This window comes from Corvus cornix, chromosome 19 (assembly GCF_000738735.6).
Source record: "Corvus cornix cornix isolate S_Up_H32 chromosome 19, ASM73873v5, whole genome shotgun sequence".
NCBI lineage: Eukaryota > Metazoa > Chordata > Aves > Passeriformes > Corvidae > Corvus > Corvus cornix.
This window is the reverse complement of record NC_046348.1, coordinates 5027949-5039787: the sequence shown is the minus strand read 5'-3', so window position 1 is coordinate 5039787 and position 11839 is coordinate 5027949. Positions and strand designations below refer to the sequence as shown.

General features: G+C 52.1%; 1 protein-coding gene across 4 annotated transcripts in view; it reads left to right on the top strand.

The window, feature by feature from the left end:
• Positions 1–9640: 9640 nt before the first annotated feature.
• Positions 9641–11839, top strand: part of DTX2 (deltex E3 ubiquitin ligase 2) — a 35342-nt gene continuing 33143 nt past the window's right edge. For 3 of the 4 annotated variants that reach the window (XM_039562935.1, XM_039562932.1, XM_039562934.1), the window contains exon 1: positions 9668–9721. The gene's annotated coding sequence lies outside the window, so the exon portion shown is untranslated. Of the gene's footprint in view, positions 9722–11839 lie in introns of all 4 variants that reach the window. The other variant, XM_039562933.1, reaches the window with a different exon arrangement.

The following is an 11839-nucleotide window of genomic DNA, read 5'->3' as shown; positions in this document are numbered from 1 at the left end:
ATTCCCTGAAACATGCAAACAGCAGTGTTAGTGTGGCGGCCAGGAGAGCCTGTGATCACCAAGGGCCATGCAGGACCTGTGAACGTGTCCCTCCTCAGTATTTCCAGGAGCAGTGACCAGGAGACACGTGAAAAGGAATTCCAGCTGGGTTTATTGAGAACAAGAGATATTTTTTTGAGTGGCAAGATGAATCTGAAGGGCCGTAATCCCACCTGTGAGATAAAACTCAGCAATAGGGAAATGTCAGCAGAAAACGAGGAAGAGATTAAATATCTTAAGATTCCATTTCCCCCTCATTTACCACTCACTGCAAAGCGGTGGATTTCCATCTCTGTCTCACTCGCAGGCTGTTTGGGAGGGGATGGGTGCTGGTCCTGCTGGCCGGGACACCTCCGGGAGCCCAGACCGGCATCCCGGCGGTCCCAGCAGCCGGTCTGACGGCAGCGTGCGCTGGGGGAGCAGTGCCATCGTGAGGATGCTCCCGCACGCCGGCTCCAAAGCCGGGCTGTCAGGCTCAGCTAAGCGGAGCCCTAAAATTAGTCTCTCCAGCCCACACGGTGCACACCATCTCCTGAAGGGATGCACACCGACTGCTGCCGCTTCAGGCATCTGCTGGTGGTTAGAAACTTGGGAAAGGTCTTTGAAATCCACAGTATCAGTGACTAAACCCTCCTTCGCATAGAAACCCCTCATCCAGCCTTTTGCTGCTCCTGGTTTTCCCATGTGGAGGGCATTGGACGAGAAGGTGTCCACCCAGCCAAGGTCCCTCCAGACCATGGGCTGGGTGGGCTCCAGAGCCTCCAGACCAAGCCTTTGACTTCGCTGCCTGCACTAGGGAGAGATGATGGTGGACCAAAGGGTCTTGCACCAGCAGGAGGTGATGGAGCTGCAGGAAGGAGCCCGCATGGATGGGACACAGCCCCGTTCCATCTCCTTGATCCCTCTGCTCAGTTCGTGCTGACCAAGCCTCTGGAGGAGACTCACCAGCAGACAGACAGCTCAGTGATGGAAGATGAAAACCAATCTACTCGCTGAGGTGGTGGCTTTCAATACTCCATTCATCCCTCCTGAAGCACCGAATAATGTCTCCTTTTGTCCCACGGGCCCTGCCCTCTCTCCAGCGGGGCAGGGCTGACAGATGGCCCCTCCGCCGCCCTGCCCCGGCCAAACCCCGGCATCGCGTCCTGCTCGCAGGGACGTTGTCATCGCCGGCCACTTTTGTACCGGAGCCAGCGCGTTCCTGCTCCCTGGCAGGGTGGCAGCGGGCATTAACCACTGCGGTGCTGTGCCATGGCCGACCTCAAAGAGGGAAAACCCAACTTTCCTTCTCCGTCTGTGCTTTTCCAACTGCTTCTCAATCCTCACCCCAACGCTCAGGATTCAGCTGCAAAGTGAACCTACTTCCTTAAACGCAGCGGTGTTGGGGTTCTTTCAGAATGCCCACAGATTAAAAACAGCGTTTAAGCCATAGTTAGTCATCGTGGCACTGTAGCAAAACACAGCATCCCTTTTAACATTGCCCAGAGAAGCTGTGGCTGCCCCATCCCTGGAAGTGTCCAAGGGCAGGTTGGACAGGGCTTGGAGCAACCTGGGCTAGTGGAAGGAGTCCTGCCCGTGGCAGGGGGTGGAATGGGATGAGCTTTAAGGTCCCTTTCCAACCCAAACCATTCTATGATTCTGTGATGATTCTGTGATTTAAAGGGTTGCTGGACATGGGTTTATGGAAGTCCCTTCACACCAAGGTTTTCAAGCTGTCAGGTGTCCTGTGAAGCCAGCCCCACCATGACCCCGATGGAAGGAGCAGCAAATCCTCCATCACCCCCATCCTACACAACCACTGACCACCAGGGACGTACAAAACTCACAGGGGAGGACCAGGGCTGTAACATGGGGCACAGAAAGTCCCTGCTTTCACCCCAAATAACACACCACAGTAGACACACCGTGCCCAGCCAGCTCTTTGCCCTCGGTGAAGACTCTCTCCTCCCACCTGGACACAGGACCCCACAGGTCCTTTCATCCCTTCTGGTCCCCTTTGTACCCCTTGGCCAGAGCTGGAGTGAACCCCCGTGCTCTATTTATCACTTCTTCCACTTTTTAACTATTCAAAAAACTTCAGGAGAAATCACAGTTTTTCAGCTGCCACCACCCCACCAGATCATTATTTATAATTACAACCCTGACCTAAAAAAAAAAGCATCATAAATCCACATACCTGTTTGGTATTTCCTCTCCAGTATAAAGAGGCGTGTATCGAATCCCAGGAATACCTGTCCTCTTTTGAAATAAAGGAAGGAGCTGGCTAGTTAGTTATAAAAAATTTTAAAATAACATTTGAAATTAATATTTCCGATAAGATGTGATGGGGATAAGGCAGGATTTTTTTCTTTAGGTGAGATCTTGCTTAGTAAATTTAAAAAAAAAAAAAGATAAAGAGAGAAGAAAATGGATCTCATCCATCAACGGAACAGCTCCAGCCTGTCATCTCTTCGCACTTTTGGGGCTGCTGCTGCTGGGTTACAGCAGGATGGCAGCCCTGCAACCCATCCTGGGACAGATCATTCCCAAAGCCAAGGAGAAAGAGAGGGAGCAGGAGAAGGGGGAAGAAGAAGAGGAATAAGAAGCAGAAAGAGGAGAAGAGAGGGAAGACTGCTAAGGAGACATGGCGGGGAGGGAATGGCTCGGGTTTCAGGGAGGCAGGCAAGGACACATCCTTAAATTGGGTGCTGGCAGAGCCTGGGTTACGCCTCAAGGGGAAGGAAGAAGCTTTTTCAGAGGATTTGGGCTTTTCAGCTGCTTCCCACCTCCCTCCTCGGCTGTCTGAGTGCCCACCTGGAGAGGAAGTCAGCAATAACCATCTGGCTGGAAATCCTTCTGTCGGTGTCTGAGCCAGCACTGGGATGCAGCAGCAGGGGATAGTTCTAACCTCCTTCCCTGCCTGGGAGACTTGGAGACCTGTTCCTGGGGCAAACCAGGGTCTTCCCTGCCTGTTCCTAGGCAAGAAATTACCTTTAGAGGCCCCTTTTTTCAGGATTTTTCCTGTCTGACCATCCAAGGCATCTCTGCTGAGGATATTAGAGAGACCTGACCCATCCCTCACCAGCCTGTGGTGAGGGATGTCCTGTGGCTGGAAACCTTCCCCATCCACCTCCACCACCTCCTGCTCTACACATTCAACTTGTCTCCTTTTGCTCCTGACCAGAACATCTCTTTATTTTAAAAAGAGTTGTGTATATTTAATAATTTTTAACTATTACAGCTTTTTAACCATTTTAGCCATCATTGCAAGTAAAAGCCAGATAATGTGAGACTCTTGGGTCTCAGCAACCTTGAAGATCACAGAAAAGGAACCTCCAAACACACTGGGTTTCCCAGTCTTATGAATTCTTAAGTTCTCCAGCAATTTTAAGAGTCTGGTGTGCTTTTGGCTTTGAAAAAGTTAATTTTATGAGCCACATGATTCCCGGCCTCGTTCTCACAGGAGGCAGAATTTGCCTTGTGGTTCTTGCTGCTGGATTTTTCACTTGCTCCCATGCAAAGCCCAGACCTCTCAATGCCCTAAAAAGGCTGGGTTTCATATTTTAACTCTGCAGAAAGCCAGCTCTGGCTATGACTGTCGCCAACTGCTTCTGCTGTTCCTTTCTTGCAGGGATTTAGTAATTAGCAATTAGGCACTTTTATTCCCCAGCAGCAGCAAAGTTCTAATTAACCAGATCATGAGTGCAAGTTTCAAAGGTGCCTTTTAAGTCTGTTTTACCTAAACTTTGACAAACTCCCCACCGTCCTGGCTGTCAGCCAGGGCCCATGGACTGGGAATCATCAGCTCCAGCATGAATCCACACCCAGGTTTTGCAGACCAGGAGCACAATGTGGACATGCAGGGATAAGATGCTCTCTACCCCATCCAGGATTTCTCTGGGCATTGGGGAATCATCTCAGCCCTTTTCCATGTCTACATCGTTCCTGCATGTGCTTTGAGTGGCTTGGCAGTATCAGGCTGGGGGATTACGCTGCTCTGAGGAAAAGAAAACACAGCCAGCCTTATTCAAGGAGCAGCCACAACATAAGAAAGGCTAATTATAAAATTCCACAGGACAGCAAAGCTGGTCTCTTGTGGAAAAAGAAGCTCTTTTTGTGCTTCCTGATGGTCCTGCTGCCTACTCAGGCAGGGACACTCTGGGACACTCAGGGATATCAGAGATGCCCATGGGAGAGAACCTTCTGGAGGGGTCAGGGCCATCCTCGCATCCACTCAGCAGCTGCCATGTGCCACCGGCAGCATCTGCCACAGCTTCCTATGGCAGTGGGTGGCATCTCCAGCAGACCTCTTTTCTGGCAGCATGGGTGGAAACTGGGGAAAACAAGTGGCTCACAAAACTGCAGAAAATACAAGGCCTCCAGAAAAAAAAACCACCAACAACCCAAACCAAAACCAAAAATCCAAACCGATTTCCCTTTTCGATTAGCTGGGGAAATACAGAGAGGAGACATGAACTCATTTGTCCAGGCTATACCATGGCCAGGAAATGCACTGGGGATGTAAAGAAGGGCCTGGTGCCATAGGAAAAAGCCATAAGCTGGAACAAAAGGCATCTTCTTGCTGCCAGGAGGGAAAGACAGGGTTGAGAACACCAGTTGCTGTTTTGAGCCATTAGCCAGCTTATAACAAATGACAGGATTCCCCTGCTGATTGCTGAGCTAAATCACTGGGTATTTAGGGGGTTCCTGCTGCTGATTTCACTCTGGGGAGCACCAGCATGAAAAATGCTGCATCTACAGTAGGATGGAGCCTCCCCTCTTTCCTCTGCTCCTCCTCCTGCTTCAGGGCATGGGCAGTGGATGGGATCCTTCAATGTAGGGGTTTGGGAGCTCCCAACCCCAAACCAGCCTGTGTCCAGCAGCCTTAAAAGAAGGGAAAGATGTAAATCCATTTTGGTTCCCTGTCCTGACATCAAGGCCTGCCTCAGTGCAGCTGCAGCTGTGCTCCCAGCACACTCCTGTGCTATTTGGGAACCACAAGCTAATTTTAAGGTGTTTTCTGGCAGTTTATAAGTACTGAAGGAAGGGCAGGGCTGAGGAAAGGGCAGTGGAAGCCCCCAGAGAGGCTCAGCATTGCCCTGGGCTGCAGCAAGCTGGAGCTCGGGGAGAGGTACCCATCCCCGCCCCAGACAAAATCACCTTTGTTCCTCCCTAATCTGCTTCCTGCCTGACGTGCTGCAGAAACCACCTCAGCCAGGTGGGAAAGAGCAGCCCAAGGACGCGGTGCTGACAGGAGGCTCTCCGGAGGGCAGCAGACCCATGCTGTGGGCTCCGGCCGGCATCCAGGGCTGGGGAGGAGCAGGAATGGATCGCAGCAGGGAAGAGGGGATGGGAAACTGGGAGCTGGGTGCCCTCAGTCACCAAAGGCACTCTCTGCAGACCATGAGCTTTAAGGCATGTCTGTAACTCCCTTTTCTGCCTGCCATTACCTCTGTGGGGTGAAATCTCACTCGGCAGCAGGATCCTATGGGACAGCAGCCATATATTTGTTATATATATGCTTGTATTTATATAGGTATATTTATTTTCATGACTTGTCCATTGGGACCAGCACTTGCTGGCTTCTTGGCCAGCCCCGAGGAGTTCACGCATCCCACTGCTGCTGCAGCATCGCTGCTGTGAGATGGGACTGCGGCAGCCTCAGTGCTTTTCAACTCACTCCAGACAGTCCAAACCGTGCCAAAGTGGGTGATTGGGAAGTGATGACCCGTGTGGGGACAGCCAGGCTGACAAGACAGGTGGGGTGGACATCGCTGCCTGCCAGTGCAGGAGCCTGCGTGGGATGGAGATGCCGTGCCCAAGCCTGACGCTGCATGGAACAGCTTGGGTTGGAAGGCACCTTTAAAGGCTCATTTAGCTCCAGGAAAGCTCCGCAGGGATGGATCTCCTGCCTTGTCGGCTGCCGGGCGGCCGAGTGTGCACTAGGTGGCACGCAGCTGCAGGGAGAAGGGCTTGCGACAGCGGGGAGAGGCTTGGATTCGGGAAGAGAGAGGAAAGCTCCACTGCGATCCCCCAGAGAACTGCCGGAGCGGTGGGAAAAGCAGGCAGAAGGCAGAGCGGGATGAGTTCTGCCCATAATTACCACTAATGGCGAGGTGAGGGTGGCCAGAGAAGGCGAGACAGGCACACAACCCAGAGGACTCGGCTCCAGAGTTTCCCGGTTGGATTTAGGAAAGGCAGGGATTGAGAGAGCCTTTTGATCAGGGTCTGCATGACAGGAGAAGGGGCAGGGGTTTAAACTGAGAATGGCAAATTTAGGATTGACGTAAGGAAAGAATGTTTTATGATGAGGGTAGTGAGGCCCTGGCACAGGTTGCCCAGAGAAGCTGTGGATGCTGGAAGTGTTCAAGGTCAGGTTGGGTGGGGGTTGGAGCAACCTGGGATGGTGGAAGGTGTCCCTGCCCACAGCAGGGGATTGGAACCTGAGCTGGTCCCTTCCAACATAAACTGTCCATGATTCCCTGATTTCCCTGGAGAAGGCAGGCAGTGGGACACAGAGAGCTTAGCTGAGCTCATGGGGCATCTCCCACTACCAGCAGGGATGAGGAACATGTCCCTCTCACCAGGTAAATCCCAGAGGTTGGAGAGCAAGGTCACCCAGCAGGAGCGGGATGCCCACACCAGATCCATCCCTGCTTTGTCTAACTGGTCCCTGGTAGGAACCAGCAGCAGCTGCTGCAGAGGAAAATGAAACGAAATTTCACCTATTATCCTTTGCCTGCAGAGGAATTTCTTCCTAATTCCTGTCACTTTGGGTTTGTCTGCTCAGGGAAATTAATCTGAAATTGAGTGGGCTGTGAATTTAAAGTGCTGCAGCAATCCCAGCAGAGCTTGGACAGGCAGTTTCCTAAGTGGCCAGGCTATTCCCTGGAGCACCAGGCTGAGCCTGGCAATTCAACAGAGCCTCAAGCATCAGGTTTTGTAGACATTAGTGTAGGACCACGAGCCAAAACCGTGTGAGAGGGAGCAGCCATGGATAAATTAATTCAACAGCCTTCCAGCACCACTGCAAGAAAAGGAACCGGGGGAAGGCAAATATTTGGCTGGTTACCCCAGTGTGTGGATGGATCAGACAGGAGGTGATGCCATGCTGGAGGACTCAGTGCTTTGCATACTGATTTGTGGAGCATGCAGAGAAGGGTGTGGGAAAGAATAGCATGGGAAAAAAGGGATCCAGCTGGAAAAAAAAAAAAAAAGCATAAGGAACTATTAAAATCTGTGGATCATTAAGGTAAAAATCATGTAAAATATAAAATATTTTTTGCAGGCAGAGAGGACTGTGAGGTCTGCATCCCTGTGAAAACAGGGTCCTTAGGAACAGCAAGACACTGAAGTTCACCTTTTAGACTCAAGGATCATCGAGGATCTTTACAGCCACCCTCACGCAGAGCAGTTGGAAGAATTTGTGCAGTGGGGTCTGACAGGCTCAGCTGGTCACCAGACCTTGGATTCATGTTGCCCATGGCTCTGTTAACCCCTTTCAAGTTGTTGGAGCACTGTGGGATACACGACAAGGGATGGAGAGCTGTGAGAAAAGGGAGACTGAGGACCAGCCATGCACTTGCACTGTTGAGATGAGGTACCTCAGCCCCTCACTGTGCCTGGCAAAACCTTCCAGGGGCCCTGATGCAAGATCAGATCATGAATCCTTGCTCAAAAATAAAAAATTAAATAAATCCAATGCAATTTAAGACTCTTCCCACAGCTCAGCCACCACCTGACTGGTTTATCTCCACTGTACAGCCCTTCCCTCCACCCAGGAGCTGCACCCAATTCACCTCTGCTCTCCCCCACCCTGCAGCCCTTATCTGTAGCACCCTTCAGCCCTGGAGCATCACCCCGAGCCCTCGCCCAGCCTCTCTCACCAGCCAGGACTCCTTACTGGGAGCATCCATGCCGTGAAGGTCTACAAGTCTCTATAGAAACCCTTCTTCACCATCCTCAGTTCTCTCTGAAACCTTTTCCCATTCAGGATCACAGGATATTTAATAACTGTCCATCCATGCAGTCACATGGATCACATAGTCTGCTCCCAGCATGGCTTTATGAAGCATTCCTATCTATTTTTCAGGAAAAAAAACCCCTTTGCTTCGCTCTCCAGTTTCTAATTACAACCGCAGGAGACAGGAATCCCGAGCACCTGAGTTGTAAATGTGAAACTTATTGCTTAAGCAGACACATTACAAACAGGCTATCAATCACTTCTGGCAATTATTAGTACTCTGTGAGTATTTTGAGCTCAAGCATGTGACAGTCTCATCCATCTTGGAGCAGAGAAATCCATGGGCATTTGCATACGAGGCTGAGCTGTGGGGGGGATGCAGCTCCAGAGGGTTTTCACTGGAGCTGTCATTATGTGCTTGGCATTGTACATTTTGGGATGAAAACCAACCTTATTCCAGCCCTGTAAAGATGACTCCCACATGTTTAACCCTGGAAGAAGGGTCTCGCACACACACAGCATAAAGTGGTTCTGTGTGGTATTTTTTGCCGTAGCTACTGAGTCCAAACATAATGTTCTTTATTTTATAAGCCTTTTGTGGCAGGTGTATGATGGCACAGGTGAATCAGTGCTTCGGGGTGTAAAGTCCAGGGAGGTTTAAAGTAATTTGATAAGGACTGATGAACACTCCCACGGACGGTAACACACTCCCATGGACGGTAACACACTCCCATGGACGGTAACACACTCCCACGGACGGTATCACACTCCCATGGACGGTATCACACTCCCACGGACGGTAACACACTCCCACAGAGGGTAACATACTCCCATGGACGGTAACACACTCCCATGGATGGTAACACACTCCCACGGACGGTATCACACTCCCATGGACGGTAACACACTCCCACAGAGGGTAACACACTCACATGGACGGTAACACACTCCCACGGATGGTATCACACTCATGCACACTGTCACACACACTCACACACAGCATCACACACTGTCACACTCACACCCCCACTGTCCCACACACTCGCACATACCATCAGCTCTCTCTCTCACACTATCCCTGTCACCATCATTCACACAATCACACTTTTCCACATCTATTCACACTCACCAACACACACTGTCACACTATCACAGATGCTATCACACATACAGTCACACAGTCATTATCATACACTCACATGCACACTATGACACACTATCATACACTGTCACACACTATCACACACATTCTCACTTGCACTTTCACACAGTATCACACTATCACTATTGCACACACACTCATATCACTATCACACTATTACACTATCATTCACCATCACACTCATTATCACACAGACACTCACTATCACACAATCACATTCACACTATCACACTCACTATCACACACTATCACAATCACACACTCATTATCACACTTGGTCCCACACACTGTCTCACACACACACTATCACACACACATTATCACTATCACACACTCATTATCACTATCACACGCTCATTATCACACTCATTATCATTATCACACTCATTATCACACCCGGCCCGCCCCGCCTCACACTCACCGTTACTCTCCCTCACGCCTCCACCAATCACGTCCCTCCCTCCTCTTTGGCCCCGCCCCCGCCCCGCCCCTCACCCCGCCCCCCGCGGCCCCGCGTGCGCATGCGCGGAGATTCCGTGACCGCGGGCCGGGAGCGGCGGCGCCGGGCCCTGCTCGGGGTGAGGGGAACGGGCCGGGTGAGGGGTGACGGGACGGGGGGACAGCGGCGCCGGGACGGGGGGCGGCTGGGCTGGGCTCGGCTCGGCTCCGCTTCGCTTCGCTTCTCTTCGCTTCTCTTCGCTTCTCTTCGCGGGGCGGGCACCCCCGGCACCCCGTTCCCTGTGCCGCGCAGTGCGGGCCGTTCGTGAGGGACCGCCCGCGCCGTTGCGGCCGCTTCGGGCTCGGCCTGCCTGGCGTCCCGGGGACACGGGCGCCGTTCCCCTCGCACCAGGCCCTGGCTCCTGCGCAGCTCTCGGGGCGGTCGGTGCCGCTCGGACACCCCCCGGCACCCGTGGTACCGGGGGGGCCGGTCGGAGCCAGCAGGCGGCTGCGGTGGGTGGCGGGTGCTGCCCAGGGCCGGGGGGAGCTCCCTGCGCCGGGCCGGCCCCGAGCCACCGGCTCCCCGAGGCGGGACCCGGCTTGGCCGTTCCGGAGCTCCAGGAGCTCCTGCCGCGAGCCGAAGCCGTTGGGGAGCTGGAGGGGCCCTCCAGATCGTGCCAGGTTCGCCCCTCACACATCAGTGGTCTCCCCACAAATAAATAACCCGCCTCGGTGCCCGGAAGGACCTAGGAATGGTCTGGTTGGACACAAGGTGTGGTGTGATCCCGTGCCCAGGTGGAGTCCTGTGTCTGGGTGTACCTGCCCTCTTCTCGCTGCCTCAGCTTTCCTATTCACCCGTGCCCGAAACCAGCCCTCGGCTTAACTGACAGGCAAAAGCTTTGTTCCGCCTCAGTTGCGGTCTCTTTTTCCCCCTCCGAGGGGAACTCGCTTAAAGCTTGTTTTGAATGGAAGCAGTCCAGTTTTGGAGCAGCCGGGTTTATTTCTTCTGTTGTTTTGGCTGTCAACCCAGCCACCTTGTGCCGTGAGGATCAGCAGAGGCTGGGAGAGGGCAGGACTGGGATGGAGCTGCGTGCTTGGAGTTATTACCCTGACCCCCCTCTCTACTGCCGGGCACTGTTCTTTCTCTTTGGTTGCTGCTAATCGGTGCTGGGTGCTTGTGTAAGGAAAGGTGTGTTCGGGTATGAGTTACCTGGCAAGAGCTTCCGACCCTGTTGCATCAGGTTCTGCTGTGCCCAGAAGTGCAGCTCAGCTGGGGCGGGGAGCTGTGGGGGCCCTGGCTGGGTGGTTTGGGGTCGGGGCGGGGAGCACAGGGCACCGGCAGTGCTGCTCCAGTCGTGCCCCCTGCATAGGGTCATGTCTTACGGCAGCCCTGTGGCCTCCCTGTGCTTTATGTGCTCCCCTAATCCCTGTGTAATCTCTTCCCATGGGATCTTTGTTGCCCTCCCAGTCCTGTCTCTCAAAGTGGTGTAGTGACGCTTAACAAATCCCTCCTGGGCACTCTCTTTTCTGAACAACCTGCTGAGAAGTCTCTATTTTACTAATCTGGTGATTTTTGTTTTTAATTCAGCCCAGCTCAAGAGCTCCCAAGGCTCTTTTTCTTTTCCAGGTGCAAGCTCGCATTTCATGAAAACTTTTATCAGCTCTGGCAATTCAAGTTCAGAACCTTAAAAAAGGAGTTGGCATTTTTAGAAATCATCTCAGACCCATGAATTTTAAGATCCTGCATTTAAAGTGAGAGAAAATTCTCCTTTCTGGAAGTAGAACAGAGAATTAAACACAGCTTTCAAAGGTTTTAATTCCCATTTTCAAGCTTTCTCACCACCATTTGCTGGAGCTTGAGGAGCAGGGAGTGCAACTGTTGGAAAACACGTCTGAAATGCACTCAGTTCTTTTCCTGTCCAAGTCCCCAATTAAAGCCATGTGGACAAATGTTTCAGAGGTTGTGCTGGGTGTAAAGTTCCAACCAAACAGATCCAAACTCAAGCTCTGAGCCCACGTTACCAAATATCTTCAAAGTGAAGGGCTTCTGGCTGGAATATTTAAGTCTGCACTTGAATTAGCCAGGGTTTTGTTTTCACTGGGGGAAGGGTGGCTCAGAGGATTTCTGACTGGAGCCACGACTGTTTGGTGAATATGAGCTTTTAGGGTTGGTGTGAATTTCAGCTTTTCAAGGTATTTTTAAAGCTTGAGGTGAAGTGTTGAAGTCCATGGGATTTGAGTAGAGATGTGAGCTGGGA